The 26149-nt window shown below is 37.8% G+C and overlaps 2 protein-coding genes across 15 annotated transcripts in view; one reads left to right on the top strand and one right to left on the bottom strand.

Moving 5' to 3' along the window:
* The window catches only part of CMSS1 (cms1 ribosomal small subunit homolog), a 363702-nt gene that overhangs the window by 32869 nt on the left and 304684 nt on the right, over positions 1–26149 (top strand). The window lies entirely within an intron of this gene.
* FILIP1L (filamin A interacting protein 1 like) overlaps positions 1–26149 on the bottom strand; it is a 303273-nt gene that overhangs the window by 27273 nt on the left and 249851 nt on the right. The window contains exon 1 of one of the 12 annotated variants that reach the window (XM_008178287.4): positions 21708–24980. The exons of 10 other annotated variants lie outside the window; for them this stretch is intronic. The gene's annotated coding sequence lies outside the window, so the exon portion shown is untranslated. Of the gene's footprint in view, positions 1–6686; positions 6810–21707; positions 24981–26149 lie in introns of those variants that run through there. One more of the 12 variants, XM_042853051.2, reaches the window with a different exon arrangement.

Here is a 26149-nt window from a genome sequence, read left to right as displayed (position 1 = left end):
TAGTGGAGTTCAGTTGATGATTTGGTGTTGCCATAGACACAAAACTATAACAGAAGCATAACTAGCAGTTTCACTTGGACTCGTTCAGCTTTTGTGTGTGCCTGAGGTTAGCCATCTTATAATAATGCTGGTTGAATTTATTCCAACTTATTAGTCTTGGTTTTACTTTATCAAATTGTTTCCTTAGCTTGATCGTTGTTTTTTAAAGGGGTACTATCTGGACAAGGACCAAATGAATAATACCTAAATTAGCTGTTGAATATATTACTGATTATCTTTTAATTAGGTGATATCTACTCAGCCCAAAAAACAAAAATGTTTGAATTCTTTCTATGCCTTAAAGTTTTATTTCTAGAGGATGTGGTTGGCCACAAAACCTTAAACAGTTCTAACTTTTCCGTGGTTGATTTATAGTGATTTTATAATGCAATTTAGTTAACAGATTTTTCTTTAATTTAAATGTTTCAGTTGACTGGTGTCTAAGTGAGTAGTCACAGAAATCTTTCAATATGTGTACTTTATATGTATTCCAGTTTGTATCTTCATTCTCTTCTATAGTATTATCTCTCTAGTTACTGGAACTGCTTGTTAAAGTAAGGGACCACTTGAATCTTAGAATCATAGAATATCAGGGTTGGAAGGGACCTCAGGAGGTCATCTAGTCCAACCCCCTGCTCAAACAGGACCAATCCCCAGACAGATTTTTACCCCAGTTCCCTAAGTGGCCCCCTCAAGGATTGAACTCACAACCCTGGGTTTAGCAGGCCAATGCTCAAACCACTGAGCTATCCACCCCCCCCATAATCTGAATAAAGTCTTTGCTGAATAAGGGCCTGAGACTCAAGTGAGGTACACAAATTGAGCTTTGATCAAGTCTGTTCTGCGTCTGTATTTGAACAAGCTAATTATATTACCGGTACTGTCCTGGCTTAATGTCTAATCTGGGTGAATTCTCTGGGGCCCAGTCTGTTTGGTCATTCTGAAGTCCGAGTCAGGCATCTGGAAGGGATGTCTGCAGTATATTGAAAACATTATCCTTCACTGAATTTTTTTTTTTAAATGAAATTTTGAAAACCTACTCGGAATAAAAAGCAAGTGTTTCTGTACCCTGTACCCTCAAATTCATCTCTTCCCCAGCCTGCAAAAAAACCCTAACCCAAGTAAACAATAGCTATCATCACTTTGCTTCTATGTTGTATCCCATTCCCGATCTCACATCTGTTTTTGTAAAATGTATGCTTTTGGGGGCATGGATTATATCCTCCCCTGGGTTTAGAAAACACCAAATGCACAGAGGACATCACAATACTCTAAATAATGTATCTTAAAATCCTGTTGCATATACATATAATGTTTGTCAAAAAATGGAAATGCATACAAACAGGGCAAAAATAAAAATACAAACCACATTGGTTTCATGTTTGTTTTACTAAAATTTCTTACCAGAATTAGAGGAAAACAAAAAACCACCAACCACAACAAAACACATACCTCTTACATTTAGGACAGTGTAGAAATTACAATAAAATTTCTAAAATATTTCAACTGTATTTGGGTTTTTATCTAGGTTTCTTAAAAATACTGTTTAACTAGATAAAATCAAATACAAAATGGAATATTTTGATAATGCTCATAATTTCTTCACATCCATAATTGTAAGATAGTTGTCTGGTTTTTGGAAAAGAATTTTAGGAAGGTGATTAGTTTCACAATGTGTATGTTAAACTTTAGTTTTTGTTTCTGTATTTTAGACATATAGTATATGTGTATACAATATGAGATTTATGGGATTATATCAGTGCTGTTATGTATTTGTTGTTGAGATGGCAAAAGTAAAATAAATTGCCTTAACATCATAAATATTTTCATTGTCTTTTTTGATTGGATGTGAACATTTCCCTGTAGTGTTTGCAATTCAGGCATCACAGTACAGTATTAGCCAACCAGAAAGTGAAATTGATAAGAAAAACATGAAACTGACTAGTTAGTTTTAATTGAACAGATTGAAAATCCCTTCCTGCAAATACTTAAGACCTTGATCCTGCAATGAGCTCAGTGTGGGTGGACCTTGAGGGGCTCTCTCTAGGAGTCTTCCTGTGTGGAGCTCATTGCAGGATCAGGACCTGACTACCTAGAGGGTATTGTGGGACTTTTCACAGTAGCAAGTAGTACACCTGGTGGGAAATGTGCACTTACTTTTTGTGCTTCACTGAGTCAGTCCTGAAACAGCATAAAAGGTGCCGAGCAAATTTTATTTTGTACAGTGTTTTGAGGTTTAATACTTTAAGTTGTATCTATAATATAGCTAATTTTTTTTGCCTTTTTTTTTTTTTAATGTGATTTTTAACCTGCCAAGTCTCCTCTAAAGGACACTAACACATTTTACTGGAGAGTGATCAGGAAGGACAGGAAATCATCAATAAATCATCAGGCTGTCCAATTAGGTTAAATATTTGAATTATTTTCATTTTGAGTTGTATTTCATAAGAATGTAGTTACATTTTAGACAAAGATAGATACATCATTTAGACAAAGCATTCACAGACAATTCCAAGTACTTGATCCCATGGGATGACAAGAGCACTAACTGAATCCAGTCCAGCAAAAACAGGTCTTGGAAGTTGTTTTTATAGACATGAATGTTAGGTAGTTAAACAGAGTCAAAGCAGTGTCTTATTACTCCTTGTCTTCAGAGCTTCTGTTATAGTTATATAAGCTATTAACCTTATTCTGGTTTATTATCACACTTATATATGAAATGCCAATTGCCTGTTCTTTACAAAAAAAAAATCATATTTGTCATCCTTGAAACTCTCATTTTTCATCATAATTGACTTTTTTCAATGCACATATTATATGTTAGAGTCTCCATACGTATTCAACTCTTCTCCATACCTAAGTGCTGGGTTAGATTGCACTGGGTTAGATTGCACTGATTATATTTAGTATCATATGACTAGCTGCCTCTTACAAAACATATCTAACAGCACATTGTTTTACAGTGTCATGTGATATGTTTTAGAAGTGGGGTTTTCCAATATCTTCATGTATTATATTACGTTAGTATAGTTTGACTGGAATTTTTGTGGGACAGTAGGGGAAGTGCTCTCTTTAAGTTTGTGTTGTGAGGAAATCTTGATTGCGGCAGGAATGAGATCATCAGATCCTTGTTTTTGTAATCTTTTGCGTCTCGCTCTGTTTCTCATATTTAGTCTGTTCAGGTATGAAATATATATTTTTAAGTACCAAGAGTAAAACAGACCAATGTTTCTGCACAGTGAACCCTTGAAAAGGACAAGTTCTCAAGGATTTAACAGAAAGGGACCTCGGCCTATAAAATTTGGACCTTGACAAGTCTCCCTTCAAATAGTGAAGAAGCTGCTGTAGCTGGAGTTTTGGTTCAGGCCACAGAAATGACAGATATTTTAAGTACCTAAGACACACAGAGACTTTTATAAAGCTTCAGATTAATATTTTTGAAGAGAATTCTAGTGTCTATCTTGGAAGCTGTGTATAAACCTAAAATATTTTCTGTATTTGTAAAGCTTATATGGATGTGTTTATAATTAATTTTAAGATGTCATTCAGCAAATATTCTACAGATGTCAATTTGAGGAGACTTCCTAATATGTTTTTGGACATGTATTTGAAATTCCTTTGTATAATGTATACAAAAATTTTAAGCTGAAAGTTTGAAATGTAAATGAAATCATGATTCTTACTCTGTCTGAGGCATTCTTCCCAGTAACTAGAAAAGCCAAAGCCTGGCCACTAACAAGAAAAGAAACATGCTTTATCACTTCTGGTAAGTCCTACAAATTGGTGTGAGTTTTGACACCAATAGAGTTAAGTATTTCTTTCCGGAAGAAAGTCAGTCTTGCATTCCCTTATAGTTTATGGCAGTAAAGCTTGGCTTTACTAATTATTTTCCAATCTTGGGATGTGTATGCATAAATTTTTCCTCCCCTACAATCCTACTTATTGATGTGTAATATTTATAAATACCTATGTTATGGCTATTTTTATATCCTATGTATTATCTTTATTGGTGCTTACTTTTTTCCTTTTATAAAGAAAGTCAAAGGCTTCTAAAATCATAGCAGCAACAGCATGCCGTAGGCATTATATAATGTATTGGCTTTATCTGGATCTGTCAGCACTGTCCAACAGAATGGCAACACTTTATTTTAGAATTGTGCATCTCAGTATTTGACATTATTTTTAAACGATTTTTTAAGAATTAAGTCCAAATTTGAATGAAAGGAAAATTAAAGGCACATCAGATACAAGATCCAAGAGCATATTCAGACAAATGTCTTGATATGAAAGCTTAATTTAAAATGGGAATTCTTACATTAAGATATGTTCTCCACTGGGCAGTTAATCACATCTTGATATCATCCTTATAATCCCAAATTATTTTATAAACTTAACATTCCTAGACAAATAACTATACAGGGACCTGTGCTGCCACCTCTGGGATGAAACTCAACAGCACCAGTTTAGGACAAGAAGTGAGGCATACCTTCTCCATCCATAATTGTAGAGAATAGAAGAACAGGAGTACTTGTGGCACCTTAGAGACTAACAAATTTACACAAGTACTCCTGTTCTTCTTTTTGCGGATACAGACTAACACGGCTGCTACTCTGAAACCTGTAGAGAATAGGTAACCAGAATATATTTACCTGAGTTGGAAGTTAGTCATGATGCTGGATGTGTACACAGACACACACAGACATAGTCAGGAGGGGAAGAAAAAGTAATATAGTCTCTATAACAACCAATAGTGATTGGGGCCTTGGTTTTAGTCTTACTCTAAACTGCAATGCTCCTTTAATATCCTCCCAAAGGCACCAGTTCAGTATTGACTGCTAGGAAAGTGTATTAGCTCTTAAGTTATCCACCACAGTTCTTTTTTATCTAAATGTACATTGGTGATTGTACAAGGGATCTTGTACAAGGGATCTTCATACAACTCTAATCAGATGGAGATTTGTTGGGATCTTAAACAGAAGGCTTTGTAGTCTGGATGCACGAGTAACTTCATTTATGGAAATTAAAATGAAACATGCACAGAGAAAATAATATACCCCACTAGGTATATCAAGATATAATTTATTTGCTGGGCTGCCATGTATGTCTTTAAAGGGGACATGTAACTTGACTCTTTTAATTGACTAATTTTAGAAAATTTAAATATTTTGGTAGAACACGTTGTACTTTGACAGTGCCACAGAATCATTTAAAAAAAAAAAAAAGAGAGAGAGAGAGTAGTATGCACAGCCTCTCAACATTCCTTGAAAAACACTTAGAACAGTTTGCTCTCCTTTTGATGTTTATTAAGTCTTTTGGGCGACCTGAGAATAGCAGCAAAAAACATGCTAGAATCTACCCTGTCTCCCCACATAATCCTTCTTGTATATGACTGCCTCCTTGATTTCAGTTCAAACTTTGCTGTTATTGCTAACTGTTCTCATGCAGGGCTTTGGGAAGTGTGTTCCTAGAAACTCCTCCCCATCAGAAGTGCACAGGAGTGGTATCACACTAGTGCATAAGACAGAAGTTGAACTGACCAATAAAAAAGCCTCTGAAAATGACTATACACAACAACTACTGTCAGTGCCAAAAATCAGAGGTGAATCTAGCTGAACTGCTTGATAATAGTGAACATAACATAATAAAATGTAACATCTTGGGGGTGGGGTGGAGTGGAAGGGGAGGAGAGAAATACCAAAGCGCAGCCCTCCACAGTAGCATTTAAGTTCAGAAAGGAACTACACAAAAATCAGGAAGCTAGTTAAACAGAAATTAAAAGGTACAGTGCCAAAAGTGAAATTCCTGCAAGCTGCATGGAAACTTTTTATAGACACCATACTAGAGGCTCATTTTAAATGTGTACCCCAAATTTAAAAACATAGTAAGAGAACCAAAAAAGTGTCACCGTGGCTAAACAACAAAATAAAAGACACAGTTAGCGGCAACAAGGCATCCTTTACAAAGTGGAAATTAAATCCTAGTGAGGAAAATGGAAAGGAGCATAAACTCTTGCAAGTGAAGTGTAAAAGTATAATTAGGAAGGCCAAAAAAGAATTCAAGAACAGCTAGCCAAAGAGTCATAAAGTAACAGCAAAAAATGTTAAAGTACATCAGAAGCAGGAAGCCTGCTAAACAACCCATAGGATCAGTGGATGATCAAGATGCTAAAGGAGCACTGAAGGACAATAAGGCCATTGCAGAGAAACTAAATGAATTCTTTGCATCAGTCTTCACAGCTGAGGATGTGAGGGAGATTCCGCAAACTGAAGCATTCTTTTTAGGTGACAAATCTGAAGAACAGAAGGTTTTGGAACAAATTGATAAATTAAACAGTAATAAGTCACCAGGACCAGATGGTATTCACCCAAGAGTTCTGAAGGAACTCAAATGTGAAATTGTAGAACTACTAACTGTGGTATGTAGCCTATTATTTAAATCAGCTTCTGTACCAGATGACTGGAGGATAGCTAATGTAATGCCAATTTTTTAAAAAGGCTCCAGAGGTGATCCTGGCAGTTGCAGGCTGATAAGCCTAACTGCAGTACCAGACAAACTATAGTAAAAAACAGAATTATCAGACACATAGATTAACACGATTTGTTGGGGAAGAGTCAACATAATTTTCGTAAAAGGAAATTGTGCCTCACCAATCTACTAGAATTCTCTGAGGGGGTCAACAAGCATGTGGACAAGGGTGATCCATTGGCTATAGTATACTTAGATGTTCAGAAAGCCTTTGACAAGGTCCCTCACAAAAGGCTCTTAAGCAAAGTAAGCTGTCATGGGATAAGAGGGAAGGTTCTCTCATGGATCGGTAACTGGTTAAAAGATAGGAAACAAAGGGTAGGAATAAATGATTAGTTTTCAGAATGGAGAGAGGTAAATAGTGGTGTCCCCAGGTGTGTGTACTAGGGCCAGTACTGTTCAACATATTCATAGTGAGGTTAGCAATATTTCCTGATTATAAACTACTCAAGATAGGTAAGTCCAAAGCAGACTGTGAAGAGTTACAAAGTGATCTCACAAAACTGGGGGAGTGGGCAACAAAATGGCAAAAGAAATTCAATATTGATAAATGCAAAGTACAGCACATTGGAAAACATAATCCCAGCTATACATAAAAAATGATGAAGTCTAATTTAGCTGTTACCACTCAAGAAAGAGATCTTGGAGTCATTGTGGGTAATTCTCTGAAAACATCAACTCAATGTGCAGTGGCAATCAAAAAAGCTAACAATTTTGGGAATCATAGGACAGAAAATATCATATTGCCTCTATATAAATCCATGGTACACCCACATCTTGAATACTGCATGCAGATCTGGTTGCTCCATCTCAAAAAAGATATATTAGAATTAGAAAAGGTACAGAAAAGGATAACAAAAATGATTAGGGGTATGGAACAGCTTCCATAGAGGAGAGAATAATAAGACTGGGACTTTTCAGCTTGGAAAAGAGACGACTAAGAGGCGATATGATAGAAGTCTATAAAATCATGACTGGTGTGGAGAAAGTAAATAAGGAAGTGTTATTTACTCCTTATAATACAAGAACCAGGAGTCACCAAATGAAATCAATAGGCAGCAGGTTAAAAGCAAACAAAAGGAGGTATTTCTTCACACAACTCAGTCAACCTGTGGAACCCTTTGCCAGAGGATGTTATGAAGGCCAAGTCTATAACAGGGTTCAAAAAAGAACTAGATATGTTCATGGAGGATAGGTCCATCAATGGCTATTAGCCAGGATTGGCAGGGATGCAAAACCATGCTCTGAAGGGTCCCTGACCTTTGTTTGCCAGAAGATGGGAATGGGTGACAGGGGATGGATTATTTGATGATTACCTGTTCTTTCTTTCCCTCTGAAGCACCTGGCATTGGCCACTGTTGGAAGACAGGATACTGGGCTAGGCGGACGATTGGTTTGACCCTGTATGGTTGTTCTTATGTTCTAAATGGTTTTGGCTTACTCCCAGCAGTTCATGTGCTGAAAAATATTGTTTTGTCTAATTTCTTATAGTTCTCGTAATCTCTGGTGTTACAAGTAACAGTAGATAAAAATTTTCCCATGGAAATCTGTTTTTCAAGTTATTGGTGTATCTCTGTAATTTTTTTTTTTTTTTTTTTTTTTTGGGTATCAAAAATTTGAGTGCGAGTTCTTTTGAAAAAACATAGTTACAAGTGAGCTCTGTACTGACCAGACTATGGTAATGAGCTTTACTTGGTGTTATCCTTGAAACACTCCCACAAAAGAGAGACAGCTTTTGGAGTGCTGAGCTGTACTGTTCTGATGTTACATTTTGAGATACAGCTTTCTACCTCCCGCCCCCTTTCCTGGATTTAACTGCTATTTGAATATTTTTTGTTTGATGTTAGAATTGACATCTATTATTGTTAATATGACAATGGCATATAATTGTGCATGCAAGATAAATGTTAATCTTTTTCTGTTCTGAAGTCTTGTTTCCTCTTTGACTGTCAATTTTAAGTGAAACTATGAACTATTAATGTTGTGGTCACACGTACATGATGCTTTTATTTTCTTGGCTAATAGTTTGTTGTTGTTTTTAATATTACCATAGTGCATCCTTTTTCCATCTTCCTTTCTGCAAAGAAAATTGCCTGTGAAGCCAGAAATAAAGAAAGTAACTTCAGATGCAACACCAGAATTTGGAACTCCTTGAATTTACGTCAGCCAGGAAATTATAGTTTTGCAGATGGAAAGCTTACAGGAGGAAATGGAAAGATTAGTCTTGAGAGATGTGGTATAGTGGTCAGAGAAACAGGACGATGAGGCAAGAACTCCTGAGTTTAATCCAGACAGTGCCTCAACCTTCCTCTTTGGTTTGAACAAGTTAAATTCTATACCTCAACTTCTGCATCTATAAAATGGGGATAATAAGGTTGACCTATCTGACCGTATATTTTCAGAATCAAATGATTAACATTGAAAATGCTTTAAAAGGGCTAAGTATTTCCATTTCTCAAAAGTCAAGGCAGATCCAATGAAATCCATTACTGATTTTTATATTCAAAGATTACAAATTCATTACATTTTTAATAAATTGAATTTATGGGGGAAATCTGTGTTTTACATCCTCTATTTTTGAAAAAGTGCATACTGTACATTTATTGCTGGAAAACTCTACCCTTCTCAGCAGCCTGATCTTAAATCCTTTCAAATAGCTACTGTTACAAAATACTCAAAGTCTTGAAGATAAGCAACTACTGTGTTTGCCTTGGAATTCTTGTTGTTAAATTTTCTCTATGGCCAATTACACATGGAGGTGGGTTTTGTTATTTCTGCAGAATATAAGTATCAGCCAGCATGCTGCTGCTATAACACAGCAAGTGAAAACTATGTGCAATAATTTAACTGTGGTTACAATAGAAAAGCTTTTTATAATTCTTCCATAGCATCTTGAGCATCTCAAAACGCTACCAAAATTAATGCATTAATCTTCCCCACTCCCCTGTGCGGTAGGAAAGTATTCTTCCTCTCTCTTCACAGGTGGGGAAATTAAAGGCAAAGACCGATTAAGTGACTTGCCCAATATAAGACAGGAAGTCTCTAATATTTCCCAGTCTGTGACTAAGCATTGCATTACTGCAGTAAATGCTACCTACTTAACAGGTCCCCAAATGTGAAATTTCTAAGTAATGATTATGCATAGAATTGCAGCAGCACTTGTGCAATAACATTTTCTGCGCCAGTTCTGAAATCCCAAGGGGAAAATAAATTTGCTTGAATTTCAGGTCCTAGAGCTAAGCATGCATAATTACTTCTAATTAACAGGCATACTACAATATTCTGCAGATAGTTAAATTTTAAGGGGGGACGATAAAAATACTATATTGGGGAGCCTGTCTACATTCTGTTTCAATGTAGTCCATAAACCAGGATTAAAACTGTGTTTTTTGGCCCAGCTATACTGAGTGGGTAAATGGAAGACCTGGTCTTACAGCCCCTGGTTGTGTGAGTGGTGCTGCTGACTTCAATGACTACAGGACAGAGCCCTCTATTTCAAAGCTGTTTAGCTGGAACTATGTTTGAACACTTTTAAAAACATGATGAAAATGCCAGAGTAGAAGAAGAATGAATTTTGTCTTTGGTTTCTGATCAGAATTATTTAAAAGATGAGTGAAATGACTGAATTGCCTAGGCCATATTCAGCTGAACGTAAGTCTTGTTGATGAAGCCCGTCATGAAACTTGCAACTTCAGGTCCCTATCAGAAGTGCAACCCCTTTAAGTCATCCCTGAACATAGTATATAACTGTTCAAGTCTTCAAGAATATCTCTGACATGCATTCTTTAGGTGGTTTCTACACAGATAACTGTTTGTAATTTGTTGGTTCTTCTGTTCCTTTCTATGACATGTAGATCCATGGTTGTGTATTGCATGATGCTTTTGTTACTCTTTTGTCTTTATGGTACGTGATTCACCAGGAGCTATGCTGATATCTTAACCAGCACTGAGTATAGTTAACCAGCACCGATACAAAAAATTTTTTACTTAAATTTAGCTAATATTTTTAGGATGACTTTGAGAATGGCTGTTTTCCAACAATAACTCATCATGTTACTCAGAGGAGACTGGTTGGCCATAAATGTCATTTTCCCACAGTATTTCCAGGAACTAGATGTTCTCTGAAATAATTTTAACATGTACTATATAGAAATAAATGTCTGGGCCAAATTCTCAGCCAGGGTCAGAATGGGTGGCATGACTGCATATCTGTTGTATACTTCTGGATGTATGAACTATGACCCTATTCATATACACCTTCAGCAGGCCTGTATGTACTACGAAGCTAAAGCAGAAAGCCTTTAGTTAATCCTGTTGGGATTCAGGAAGTGAGCGGGCAAAGCCCGCCCACTGCTAAAGGATCCCCCCCAGCCTAAAGGGGGTCCACAGGTCCTGGAGACCAAAAAATTACAGGGGACAACTAATAAAAGAACAGGGACAGGAGTGAGGTCAAAGGGTCAAACGAAGGGAACCAGATGGGGACACCGAGCAGAGAACCCCAGACAGTGCCCACTGCTCCTCGAAGGCATCAAGGGAGCCAGTGGACGCCGCCCAGAGGAACTCTGCCCAGATACGTGAAAGAACAGAGGACCTGAAATAGGCCCCACAGTCACAGGAGACTCCATCGGCCAACCTCCTCATTCTGGTTTTATAGATGACCAGTTTCGCTAGGGCCAGGAGGAGGTTGACCAGGAGGTCCCGCAACTTTGTGGGGCGACGGATAGGGAGTGCATAAATAAAAAGGTGAGGAGAAAAGTGCAACCAAAATCTTAACAAAATATCTGTGAGGAGCCGGAATAGGGGCTGCAGCCTGGCGCACTCAGGTAAACATGCGCCAGGGTCTCCCTCACGCCGCAAAAGGGGCAGGTGTCTGGGATGGGGGTAAACCGTGCCTTTAGTTAATAGCAGGCTGCTATAGTTGCCAGAGTCAGCCTCTAGATCACATGGTGATCACTTGCATTGTACATTCATGCTAATCTGGTTATAATTTCATTGTGTGCAATTACTTTATTTGATGTAGTTTTGTGGGGAAATCCTTTGTATTTGTAGCAGAAAAAGTGAACCTTAATTGATACCATAAATTTTTGTTGATGCTAAATTTTCTGAAGTATTACAGTCAAGTCTTTACAAACAAAGACCCTAGTAAATTTGGTTTACATAAATGGCCTATATTTGTTTAATAACAAAACAAAAAGTAAATGGAAACTATATTTGCAGTGAAAAAAACCCTTATACATAACTTTCATTTATGATCTAAATATGAATCTTTTCATCTACGCCTGGTAAGGTGAATCCATCCATTTCTTGCTAATGTGGCAATCTGAATTGATGGCAGTGCTCTGTACCTGAGGTTATTAGTCAAGACCACTTTGAAGCTATCACTGGTGCAGACTGCCACTACTTAGGCCTGCTGTAAAGTGTTAATTTCAGAAAATATGTTATCAATTCGCCAAACATTGCTTTTTTGCTTCCAAGTGCAATTCAAAGTGTGATGGGATCTTTGGATATCTGGGGGACAGCCTGTCTGTCTATGATCTTCACCAACCTTTTGAGGTCAACTGAATCATTCCTGCTAAACATCGTTAGATCTGAACAAGTCAAGGTTGGAAGTGTGGAAATTGCATCATATCCTGGTTCACTAGAACCTGAGTCTGTTGACCATAAGCTTGAACATGTCAATAAGAATATTTCATATCCCAGGCTCTTGCCTGAGGGGCTGATTGTAATGTAGTTGCAGTTGGTTGTTTTAAGAGTAGATTGTAGGATGGGAGTCTACAGTCAAAAACTAATGTTGATATTACTCAGTGAATCCTATTCTTTTAAGGACCATATTGTAAATGTGACTAAGGGCTATCTGATAGGTACATTTGATAAATTTAAATAACTCCTTTAATAATACATGATGGGACAAAAATAGCCCTGTTGAAGCAACTATTCTTAATCTTTTAATTAAAGCAGGGGTTAGGGGTTCTCAATCGGGGGGTCATGACCCCTCAGGGGGTTGCAAGATTATTATGTGGGGGTCATGAGCTGTCAGCCTCTATTCCCAACCCCCACTTTCGCCTCCAGCATTTATAATAGTGTTAAATTAAAAACTAATTTTTTTATATATTTAAGCAGGGGCCGCACTCAGAGGCTTGCTGTGTAAAAGTGGTCACCAGTACAGAAGTTTGAGAAAACACTGATCTACTATTGACTATCAAGAGCCAAAGATCAATTGTTTCTTGTGTATCAAAATAGGGTTTTCTGTTTTCCTATTATTTGATGTTTTACTGCATTTACATTCAGATTCTCTGCTTTAACATGAAGGCCACAGTTGGAGATCCTTTTAGTCATATACCCACTTCAAATGTGAACAGTAGTGTGTTTCCAGAGTCTGCCTCTGTTGTCTAGCTGTTTAAACACAGGCAGTGGCTAACATGCTTGCTTTGGAAACCAAATGTTTCTTTCTTTCATGGGGGGAAAATTAAAATTGGTAGGGTGAAAAAAAGTAGATTTACTGGGTATAGCCACGCTCATTGTGGCCAATAGTTTCTTAACTTATAACTGGTCTATCCCTTTAAAGCCAAGAGAGAGACTTATTTTTCCATAACTGTTCTGTTTCCTATTCTTTTTTTAAAACTGTCTCTCTGAAGTTGTCCAATAAAAGATATTACCTCACCCAGCTTGTGTCTCTGATAAAACAGTGCATTTATGGGGAAACAGAAGGACTATACATCTGCATATCACCTGTCACTCTCACCTCAGTAAGGGTACGGTACTTAGATGAAGATTCAGTGTGAGCATTAATCCTTTTTGAAAAACTTTTTTCATTAACTGGTCATTCTGCAGCATTTCCCACAACATTTTATTGTACCAAGAATTGATTTATGCTTCTTTGTCTTTGTATGGCTGATAGTCTTTGGTTACATGCACTACTTTAATCAAAAGGCTTATCTACATGGTAGGGTAATGTGCACCATAAGGGTGTGATTTTTAAAGTGCACTAACATGCTGTGAATTAGTGGGTCTATGTAGACTTTGCTGGTGCACCCTAAACGTTCCCCAGTGCACTTCAACGTACATCTCTGTTAAAGTGCACTAGGGAGTCTTCACTGCACACCAGCAGGATCTACATGAACCCATTAATGCACAGCATGTTAGTGCGTTTTAGAAATCACACCCAAGCCCAAAGATAGGCTCTTGTGAAAGCAAGTGGCTGTTTTCCTTGCAAAATCTATATACTGCATACAGTTTTCATGGAACATAGAAACTGCAAAATTATTCTGGGTGTTCTGTCTGATTTTTTCCTATCCCAATATCATTCCTGCCTTTGCTGATGATCTGTAGTGTTTAGGATATATTTCCCTATTTTCAGCTGTCACTTTTATTCATTATATAATAAAACTTTTTATCATTAATTTAAAAGTGAGTTCAAATGCAGAATGTGAAAAGAAAACCTTATCTCTAGAAGTTCTTGCTGTTGATTTGTTATCAAACCTTGTTAGCCTGAGTATATCTAAGGGTCAATGACAAGACCTACATTGGACCCTCCTTAAAACCTGCAATTTTTTAATGACTCCTCATCAAAGTAGAAAATTTCTGTCTTCAAAAGGATGGTGGAAACAGTTTAAACCTCTAGGCCAGGGGTAGGCAACCTATGGCACACGTACCGAAGTCGGTACGCAAGCTCATTTTCAGTGGCACTCACACTGCCCGGGTCTTGGCCACTGGTCCAGGAGGCTCTGTATTTTAATGTAATTTTAAATGAAGCTTCTTAAACATTTTAAAAACCTTATTTGCCTTACATACAACAATAGTTTAGTTATATATTATAGACTTATAGAAAGAGACCTTCTAAAAATGTTAAAACACGAAACCTTAAATTAGAGTGAATAAATGAAGACTCGGCACATCACTTCTGAAAGGTTGCTGACCCCTGCTCTAGGCTGAGGAGACGGGTCAAAGCAAGAGCAAACCCAGCCTGTCTGGGCCAGAAATTTCCAAAGTGGCCACTGATTTTAGGTGTCCACCTCAAGGAATCTTGAATCTTATTTTTCAGAGATGTTGAGCACACACAATTCCAAGTAAAGTAAATAGGAGTGATGATAGGCACTCAACATCTCTGAAAATAAAGCTTGAAGGTGTCTCAGTTTGGACACCAAGAAATGGAGGTATCTAAAATCAGTGGCCGCTTTGGATAATGTTGCCCTTAATGTGTTAAGATGGATGTAGTTGTGTAATGTATACTGTATTGCCTTTCTGTTCTCCTGCCATCTCCCTTTTATGAATGAGCAAGGGATTTAAATTGGAGAGTTTTGTCACTTTTAGTCTACTGCCACCCCAGAGAGGAGCAGAAGGACAGTGAGTGCATGTGCATATTTTTTCTCCAGTCACAAGAACAACTGCCTCTGATCCCCAACAAATCTAGTCTCCCTGGTTTGCTTTGTTTGGGTTGCACTCTTTACTAGATGTAATATTAAGATTGTTGCGGAGCTTGTTTTGGAGGGTCGATAATTTTCCCCCTTGTATCAGGGAGACCTGTTTAGAAAAAATTTGAAATGTAGGAGAAAAACAGTTTGGGCCTCTCAATATTAGCGATTTCACTGTCCAGGATGCAAGTTGTTGTAGTTGGGAATTTAATTTATGTTGCTGGTGACAGGCTTTATCTCATTGTATAAAAGAGTGCATGGTGCTACTTTGCAAATCAAGAATATTTTTGTAATAGGGAGAGATCTTTTCACACAAATTAACTGAACACTTGTTTTGTTCACATGCAAAATCATTAGCAGTGCTTGGTGATCCTAAGTTTTCAAAAATGTGCACCCAAGTTAGGGTGCTCAGTGGTGGATTTCAGGTGTTCAGCTGTGGAGTTGAGTGCCCTATTTAGGTGTCCATCCTTACAAATTAGGCCTACTTTATTCATGCAGCGGTTTCACGGAGATCTGAAACAAAAGTGTTCCACTTGAAAGTTCTGCTAAACCTGAAAAAAAGTATTACACTGGGAGGCATATTTTAAAGTCGAAAACTAGACTTTAAGGGGGTTACTAGGCATTTCCCCATGTAGTCTATTTGTAGCTAATTACAATATACGTAGGGTTTAGGAGTTCGTTTTCCCTGATGTGATGGATGACATCAGATGTTTAGTTCCAGGTGATTTATAGGCAAGTCTGATATTGTTAAAATCTCCTTATTTCTTATAGTTCGGATATGATGACTGCATCTCATGTAAGTTTTATACCAGAAAATGGATAAAGACAACTATTTTAAAGAAACTACTAGGTTAAAAATAATTTAAACATAACACCATAGATTGTTAAAAAGAAAAGAATTTTAGAGGTCTAATCTACTTTTTTTCTGTTTATGCAGTTTACCTTTTCTCAGGACAGCGACAATATGCTACTGAGGGCTTGTCTATGTGGCCCTGAGTTCGGACTATGGGGGATGTGAATTGTAGCGCACAACAGCATGCTGCACTCTAACTGTCCTGTGTGGATGCTGCTTGCGTGAGCTAAAAGGTACCTAGTTTGCATTAACATTGTCCTGACTAAGTTAATGCGAACTATGTACCTTTTAGTTTGCACCAACGCAATATACTCCGGGCAGTTGGAGCAAAACAATTCAGTCTGGGCTGCAATTTGCACCGTGGTAGTCCACTCTGTGGCACAGTGTAGAATAGTCTTAATTTCAGTTGTGTTTCTAGTTTTCTCTTTTAGTTTGTCATGCACAAGCTGCAATATTTGCTTTGCAAACACTGAAGGAGAAATTAATTAATTAAAAAAAATCCAGCTGTTTACACTGAATTCTAAAGAAACTTTATTGAAATGTTAGGCTTAGGACATATATTTATAAAATGTAAATTGTTGCCAAATTTGCCTTGACATTGGGGGTTATGTCTATGCTGCTGTTTCTTGGCAGCTCTGTGAGAGCCTACAAAGGAAAATGCAATTGGACTTGTGTCGTCTTTGTAGAATTTTGAAATATTAAAAAAAGCCATGAAAATGTTTTGTCCGAATTTTTTTTTGTTGCTTTATATTTTTTAAAGTTGAAGTAGCACTTAAAGACCCCAATTTGGATTGAGACCCATTGTGCTGGGTGCTGCGCAAACATAGAAATGGACATTCAGTTCTGGTCTATTCTGGCAGACATGAACGATGTCCTTGCAGGATCAGTGAGGTTGTGCTTTGTTTTTTGTTTTTAATGAAAACCCACCTAACTGCTCACAAAGGCTTCTAAAGGTCCAGAAAACCCCGATTCTGATGGTGGTAAATCAGGTTTTACAGAGAAGTGCTGCACTCTTAAAACCAAATTTTCCAAAGTAGTCATGTATTTTGGGTGCCCAGCCTGAAATACATAGGATCTAGTTTTCTGAATGGTTGAGCACCCACAATTCTAATTCATGCCATTAGGGACTGCCATTGCTCAGCAACCCTGAACATTAATCTGTAAGGTGACTGTGTTCCGCTCGGATGGCTCAGCATCTGTATACTCTGTTCTGGGGAAGTCAACTGGCTGTATGCTCTGCCTGAAGCTGAACTAAAAAGCGGCTGTACATGTTGCCAGCATGTGCATGATGGGACGTGCACGGAGGGTGGCCTTTGCGGCAGTAAAGGGCACGGTGCATTGTGCACCTGAATGAGCAGGGTAAAAGGAATCTTTTTTTATTTGTTTGTTTCGGAAATGCCCTGTAGTCAAATTGGTTTGAACATTCAGCAATTTCTAATGAGGTTCATCCACTTCATTTACTTTTTTTAAAAAAGAATTATATTATGACATTATTTGGTCATGTATGCCTTAATTTTGCATTCACAGAATGTGATCTATTTCTAACCTGTTGCTTAAAGTTTTCTCTTCCCTTCTCATTTCCCTCTTCCTCCTCCTCCTCCTTTCCCTCTTCCACTTAAGCTGCCCTAATGTGGAGACAGCACTGAGAGAGAGTTTGACTTTGGATTGTTTGCAAATTCGAGGTTACTGATCGCTACAAAAAACACTTTAAAGACTTTTTCTCCTGAGTCTATGAACGCTTGAGAGAGACAGTTCTAAAGGCCTGATCCTGCACCATTGGTCAGTGAATGAGAGTTTTATTATTGACTTTAATAGGAGCAATCTGCACCCTGAAAACTCAAACAACACTGGCTCTTGTCTCAGGCCTGGTCTACACTAGGGTGGTGGTGGGGATCGATCTAAGTTACACAACTTCAGCTATGTGAATAATGTAACTGAAGTCAGCGTACTTAGATCTACTTACCGCAGTGTCTTCACTGTGGTAAGTCGACTACTGATTCTCTCCTGTCGACTCCGCCTGCACCTCTCGCTCCAGTGGAGTACCAAAGTCAATGGGAGAGTGCTCGGCGGTCGATTTATCGCATCTTCAGTAAACACGATAAATCAACCCCTGCTGGATCGATCGCTCCGGAGGTAAGTGTAGACATGCCCTCATTAAGAGAAAACAGTAGCAGACTTCAAACTAAGGGTCTAATCCTGAAAGGTGCTGAGTATCTCAGCTCCCATTGACTTAATTTACCTAAAAGGGCCTTAAATTTATAATTTTTTGGCGGTATCTCATACCCACCTGGAGATGAATACTAAATGTTTTTTGAAGAGTCAGTGGTTAAACTGACCAGCCTATCAGCTGCGTCAAACTAGCTCAGAGGAGTTTCAGGAGTTCCACTCAGTAAGAGACAGACAGACATAAACAATTCAAAATAATTCACATTAGCAGTAATGTATAGTTATGTTCTTACCAGTTAGATGAAAGGTGAAAAGCATTAGACTGAACTGTTAGTGAGTCAGAACTTAAAAACTTTACTTAATGATCTTAAAAGTTTTAACTACTTCTACAGTATAACATATCTAGGATACTATCTTGCAGATACCAGTTTTTAATTGTAAATACATCAGTATAATTTAGTTACTGTCACACCGAGGAGTTGACAGAAGTTGCTTGCAGAACAGTTCCAACAGAATGTACACCATTAGTAATCTTTCACTTTCCCATCTCTAAGTATGTTTGGCACAGATCTTTATTAAAAAGGCATGAACCTTTTGAGAATTTGTACATAATGGGAATTTCAGTTGGGAGTGAAATTAAGAAGGGCTTTTTGGATCTTTTTGAAGAACCTGTCCCAGCATTATAGAAATCATACAAAAGTGACGGTAATTAGCAGATTCATGCAGTGACATGATTTATCTAGAATTGATTGGGGAGGCAGGAGATTTAAAGTACTGTTATTTAGAGATGGAAAACTAGTTAGATATTATTTATTTTGTTGCGGGAGGGGAAATAGGGGCATCATGCAGTTTTTCTTAGAAATTATATTTCATACAAGTAATGGGCTAGTCTTAGTTATAATGGACTATTTCCTTTTCACACTGAGTGTTGTAATGCTTTCTACCATAATACTATATTTAAATAAAGAACTATATGTTTGAAGACTGTTAATCAAATGTCCTCAATACATTCCTCAGGCAATTAATCAAAATAACGAGTATTACTGATTTTGGAAAGTGGGAAAAAAAGATAAAGATGACACTTCTGACTTCATCATAATGAGATCTTTCCCTAAAATAGGCTGTACCCAATTTAAATACATTTGTATTAAATTAAAAGTCAGTACAGGTAAGGAGAAATAATTCACACTAGCAATAAATGATAAAATGGGGGAAGGAGCAGAGCAAAGAGCTGTAGAGGTATAAATTCAGTGGGCCAACTTCTTCCGTGTAAATTTGGTGAAGTTTTTCCAGATTTATGCCAGTGTAAATGAGAACAGAATTGGCTTAAGAAAGTGCAAAATAAAGTGTTTCCCCTTAAAATTAAGAAAAGGCTGACTGCAGGGAACACAGGTGTTAAGGCATTGATTGACGCTATGATTTGCATCAGGCTTACTGCAGTTTATAGTACAGATGGTACTGTGGGTATTGCTGAAACAGTAATTCATGGTTTCTGTTTCCTTCCTTCTCTATTAGATTCAAAAGAGCTGAATAGTCTGAGGGTGGAATTTGTCCATTTCCACTTACAGCCTTTATCAAATAAACAGTTTTCTATTGCATATGAAATATTTCCATATAACTGAGTTGTCTGTGGTTGTTTCCTTGTCAAATTGTTGTGAACTCTCTCTTGTTCTTTGACTAAATGAGCAGTTTCTGGGACTCTGTTACTGGACTCTGCGTTAAGCAGTGTGGTCTATTTTTTTTACTTCAGTGAATATTTCTCCTTTGTACATTTGGTAATTACATTGTTTAACTTACTAAATCATGCATTAAATTAAATCTGTTGGACATAATGATTAGGGAACACCGTTACCTCTGTGTTTTGTTAAATGATCATTTGGGGGAGCGGTGGGGGGGGGCAGAGGATAGAAGGCCACAGGTATGGCAAAAAAGTTTTAAGGGATTAAGGCACTGGAATCCAAACTTTTACTTAAGAAAATTAAACTTCCAATTGTTTTGGTTGCTAGGATTCTTTTCACTCTGCAAATCAATATTGCATTTTCTTGTCAGCTGTGCAGCCAGCCAGATTGAAAGCATCAACCGAGGTGTGAATGCTGTCTGTTCATTATAATAGGGATCATCTTGAAAGCAAGGATGAGAGAGATTATTACTTAAATGCCAATGCTAATAATACAGGAGTACCCAATTTACCGTTGAAATTAAATTTCAGTGTATAAATTAAGTTGTTGGAGCAATCTGGAAAATGCTATTGAACCAGTTTTTTGCCAAAAAGCAGAACATTTTATAAGGAAAATGTTAAGACAATGTTTTACTTTTCCAGTCAGCCCTAATTCTTAGTCTATTGTGGGAAAAAGATCTTCTTAAAAAAAATTCATAACAGTAAATTTTGTAGTTTGTCTTTAAAGCCACATATAGGTGACAGTGTATCAGTGGTCACGGATGCAATAGTTTTCATTCTTCCATGTATACTGCCAAGCTAGAATATTGCAGGTTTTTTAACATTTCATAAAATAAAAACAAACCTCTGTCAATGGTTTATGCAGACTCCTTTTGATCTTTTGGACAGTTAATAATAATGCTTTTTTGGGGGCTTTTTGTTTACTTGGTGGGTTAATGTGTAGGATGTGTTAGTCTGACTTTATATATCTTAGAACTTAATTTGCGTATTTGATTTATTGACGGTAGAATAACGAAAATGTGATGTACCCTTGGGACTTGATCCTGCAAACCTTTGTGCTTGAGTCTGTGCTTGCCTGCATAGTTCAGTTGCCTGCACTTGGATTATGCCTATGAGTAAAGATTATTCCTGTGAGTAACCGTTTACAGGATTGGGTCTATAGTCATATAAGAGAATGGAGTGTTTCTGCAGGATGCAGACATAAAACACAATATCATATTAAAGTCTGATTTTGCAACATTCTGAGCACCTCCTAAAAAGTGCTGAGTACTCTCAACTACTGAGAATTTAGGACCTTGCAGAATCAGCCCTAGAAGGTAATGAATTACCTCTAATTTTTAAAGCATCGTCACTTGCTAGCTGGCCAATAATTAAGTCTTGAAACTAAGATATGACAGTTCTTTCCTCTTTCTAGTAGACATTTGCACACAAGACGCAGAAGTGCCTAGGACTTGAATAGTTTGTATAAATTAAATTAGTTTATGGTTTTAAACAAAGTGTAACCTTATTACAAAGTTGTGCTCCCAGCAATATTTCAACACTGAGTACAATTTAAATGCCTCTTTGTAAACTACAATAAAAGATGTTCCAAAGTACAAATAAATTCTAGCATGCACGTGTGTACGCATGTCTTCTAATATATCGAATACACGTATAAACACACCATATAAAGAGAAACGCAGTAGCTCTACTTAATATATTACAATACAGTTGGATTCTTTCCACAGTTTTAAATGCAGTCATTATTCTGTCCAGCCCATTTGGAAAAGTGTGCGTAATTCATAGCTCTCCCACTACCCCTTTAACATTAAATAAATGCCTCATCTGTTGCATCTGCAGGATTTTTTTATTCTTTTTTTTTTTTTTTTAAAAGAAGAAAAGTTTAGAAATTGTTTCAATAGTTATGCTAGCTTTGAGCAACAGGACACATCTTCTGAATCCAGTGTTTTTGGAAATAATTATTGATGCTGATGATTTTTTAACCAGAAATGGCCATTGGTTGCTAAAAGAAGCTTTCCTCCCACCTCTCTCTTACCTTATATGTATGGACTGTAGAATTCCCTGGTTTAGCTATTGCTCTATGGTGTTGGGATTTCAGTTCTCCTAAGCATCAGAGATGTGAGCATTCCGGCAGTTACACCAAACAATGAGAGAGAGACTCCTTGCATGCCCCAAGCCTATGGAGCATTACGTCATTGCATTGCCATATAAGGAACTCCGTGTTGTGCAGACTCGTCGTGTCTGACTAGTGTACTTTAGTGATAGCCAGAACTTAGAAAGCTTATTAATGTGTTCTGGCTCCAGCTGATGCTCAGGACTGTGTGAAATATTTCATTTGTCTACCCAGTTCATGGCCAAAAAGAATGTGCGGAAGGCATGGGTAACGGCAGTTCCTCTTTATTATTGATAATAAAGTCATGGAAAGTCGTTAGCTGATTATTTTATAATGTTTTCCTCTTAGTTTCTTAGCCCAGCATTAGAAAAAACATGGGCATCTGACTTAATGAAGTTGCCTGGAAGGGGTTTGTCTTTTTTTTTGTTTTTAAGATGACAAAAAATGTGAGTTTAGCTGAACTCCTCTGAGAATGATATGAGCTTCAAGCCTTCTCCTTTTTACTTTCTGTAAAGAGTCAGGGTCCTCAGAGGATAGTATTTTATTTCCTGATGATGTAACTACAAAACAATTCTTCAAGTGATGATGGGAATGCCAGATGAAATCCTATTTTATTTTCTTCAATGTTTTTCCTACAAAACCCTTTTTTCCTTTTCACATGTTTGTGTTTCAGCTAAGGCAATTAGGAGTTTGACCAACTATTTTTAGTGAGAAGGTTTTAAAAGAAGCAAATCATTTGATTAAGGGACTGAGGGGACAAACAGGAAGATATAACTGTAGGACTTAAAATATATCTCTGATTTCCTCTCCTCCAGCCCTCCCCCCCCAAAAAAAAACATTGGGGGACTATCTGCAATATGTAGGGGATTTGCTTGTTGAAGCCCCATTTAGGGTTAATGGGAGTTAACTGATAAAACCCCTACATATTGATATGAGAATTAGTCCATTAAGTACTTTCTAAACTTATGTTCTGCTCTGCTAAATGGATTATGGATGCATCTGCTTCATTTGCACCCCTTGAAATGTTAGTCTTCAGATGAGTTGGTGTGTGTGTTTACTTGAATCTGTTAAAAAGCTCATAATAGAACATTTTTATTTAAATGTGAATAAGAAGGCCAATGTGATGGATAGTACTTGTGTTTAGATAGGGATATTGTTTCCAGGTGCTAGAACAAATAAATACCAAAAATATGTATTTTATGGAAAAGACAGTGTAAGCATAATAAACACATGGGGTCAAACTTCTGTCCCTTAAAAGATGTTCATACTTTAGTCAAAAATTTCAGTGGATCTCTTTGTACCACTACTGCAGTGGAACTTATTCCAAATTCTGTCGTGTGTGTGTGTGTGTGTGTGTGTGTGTGTGTGTGTACGTGGGTATGTATGGGTGTAATGGGTGTGTACATACGTGTGTGTGTATTGCATGAGAAGGGATCAGACCTGTACATCTTTCAAACCTAGTTGGCATTATAAATTCCCATATATAAATCCCTCCCAACCTGTATCTGGGAGACTGATATGCCTAATTATGAGAGAGACAAGGTGAGTGAGGTAATATCTTGTATTTTGTTGGTGAGAGAGACAAGTGTTCGAGCCTTGTTATGGTTTGCTAGTCCTATGGACAGAACGACATAATTTATTTAGCACTATATGTAGATAACTGTCCATTGGCTGAAATTGGTGTTCAGATCCCTTAGCTAACATATGTTTGACCAGGAAATAATACTTTACACTTGTACAAGTACCTTTCATCAGAGTGCTTTACAAATGTTAATTAACCGTCACAATACCACATTGAGGTGCTGTAGCTCGCTTCAATTTCCACTGAAAAGCCACCTCCTTAGTGTGGGTCTCGGCAGCTGTTTAACAGAGCATAGCAGCACTCCATAACATTTTAAGATAGGAAATGTAAGCATTTCTTTCCCTTGTCATTCCCCACTCTGTTTTCTTCTGTGTCCCTCTCTCCATGCTTCATGCCTGCTCTCCAATGATTGATCCTATCTTCATGTTAAGTTTACCTAGGTTCCAAGTGCCCTTCCACATAATATGATCTGTTAGAATTGCGTGTGCAAAACTTTGAGGGGTAGAACGTCCCAGCATCCCTATAAAACAAAAGGACCATCCTTCCCAATCTGGCTCTGTTTTGATGCTGCTACAGGAACACCCGGCTGTTAAGGAACAAAGCCCAGACAGTGCTCATTGTAAGCTTGTGACATCCTCCTGTGTGGGGGCAGGGAGGGAAATGCAAATCCCCCTGTTTATAAATCCGTGTTTACAGCAAGGATGGCCAAAGTATGACCTCGTAGTGTTCCTAATTAATCGTGCTCTGCAATAAAAATGTTCACATCTGTAGCCTGTTGCAAAACAGCTTTGCCACAGTGCATCTGCCAAGTATGTAATTACCTGTTTCCACTTGCTTCTTCTATAATGTCACAGTTTAATAATGGCGGGGATAGACGACTATTCCAAGTACTAAATTGAAATAGTGAAGAATTTTGTGTCAGGAAATATGTAATAAGAATTTCAACTCACTGATTACAAAAATTAGTCTCAGTGTAATAGGTTGCCGAAGAGCCTTCCTTGGTGCTTGTTACACCTCTAGCCCAGAGTCTTTGGGTGAAATCCTGCCCTTATTGAATTCCCTTTGACTTCAATAGAGCCAGGAATTCACCCTCAGTCAGGATATGTCTGCACTGCAGCGTGGGTTGACTGACCTTGCATGCTAAAAACAGTAGCATGGACATTGCAGCATGAGTGGGAAAACAGGCTACCCATCCTCGTACTGACCCCGGGGGTGAAGCGTGTTTGTACTTGTTGGCTAGCCCATGCTGTAAGGTCCACACTGCTATTTTTAGTGCAATAGCGTGAGCAGAGCTAGTGCTTGTTTGCCTACCTGAGCTGGGAGTCACACTCTCAGCTACAATGTAGACCTACCCTCAATGACAACCATGCACCTTGTACAGGTCAGTACTCATTTGTTTACCCCTAATCAATCAGTGATTCCGTGTTGTCATTATACTGATTTGCAGTGTTTCTATCATAACGAATGCACATACCTAACGTTGTATGCTGCCCATGAGCCTTCAGTTTTGTAGCTCAGAGTGGCATAAACCCAAACTGTGGCCACTTCAAAGACTCCATAGACCCCGCTGCTGAAGCTGAGGTTTTCTGGTTTCAGTGAAGATGCTGAAGTTGTCAGGATGCTGGAGTGTCCTGTTCTTTTAAATTAATTTTATATGCAAACCAATGGAAACACTTTAAAAAAATTATTTATATTTTAAAACTCTGTGTGCATCCTCCAGAAATGATTGATTATGCTCACATGTTTCTGTGGTATCAGGGCACAATCCTGCAAGATTCTATCATATATGTATCAAGTATCAGGGGGTAGCCGTGTTAGTTTGTATCCACAAAAACAACAAGGAGTCCGGTGGCACTTTAAAGACTAACAGATTTATTTGGGCATAAGCTTTCGTGGGTAAAAAAAGTATGTCCAAATAAATCTGTTAGTCTTTAAGGTGCCACCGGACTCCTTGTTATCATATACACCTCTACCCCGATATAACGCGACCCGATATAACACAAATTCGGATATAACATAGTAAAGCAGCGCTCCGAGGGGGGGGGGGGGGCAGGGCTGCGCACTCCAGTGGATCAAAGCAAGTTCAATGTAACGCGGTTTCACCTATAATGCGGTAAGATTTTTTGACTCCCGAGGACAGCGTTATATCGAGGTAGAGGTGTATGTATGTTAGTATTGAATATAGAGACAGTCCTCTTGGCATTAATGAATGTTTTAGTCATGCATCATCTTCCAGGAGCTTCTTATAGGTTTGTGTCCTTACAGAGTTTACTGATATTTCAGTACCCAACACCTTATTTTATGCTAATCCTTTGCTATTTTAAGGTTGCTAAGTGACTTTAGTGTTATTGTTATTTATTACTTGTACTACAGTAGCACGTAGGAGCCCCAGTCATGGGCAGGACCCTATTGTGCTAGGCAGTGTACCAACAGAGCAAAAAGATAGTCCCTGCCCCAAAGAATGTACAATCTGCATAAATTCCTACATTGCTGCTAGTTCGGATTTTAGCAGGGGGAGTGAAGCTATCTTCATTCTACAAAATGATTGGTCCGACTTTGTACTCACAGTGTGTTAAAAGATGCAGTCCTTGTGAGTGAAACTCTCTGCATCATTGGGAGGACTGCAGAGCATTAAGGTCTGACCACCATTCTGTACCATAAAAGAATTAGATAAGAGAGGGGAAAGCTTATTATTTAGGTCATGTTGCTTCTCTGTCTCCCTGAAAACAAGCTCTGTTTCCTTAGTGACTAATCATAGTTTTCAAAATTGTTGTTGCACTCG

This window comes from Chrysemys picta, chromosome 1 (genome assembly GCF_011386835.1).
Source record: "Chrysemys picta bellii isolate R12L10 chromosome 1, ASM1138683v2, whole genome shotgun sequence".
Taxonomy (NCBI): domain Eukaryota; kingdom Metazoa; phylum Chordata; order Testudines; family Emydidae; genus Chrysemys; species Chrysemys picta.
The sequence above is the reverse complement of the archived record's forward strand: the minus strand, read 5'-3'. Positions and strand labels throughout refer to the sequence as shown.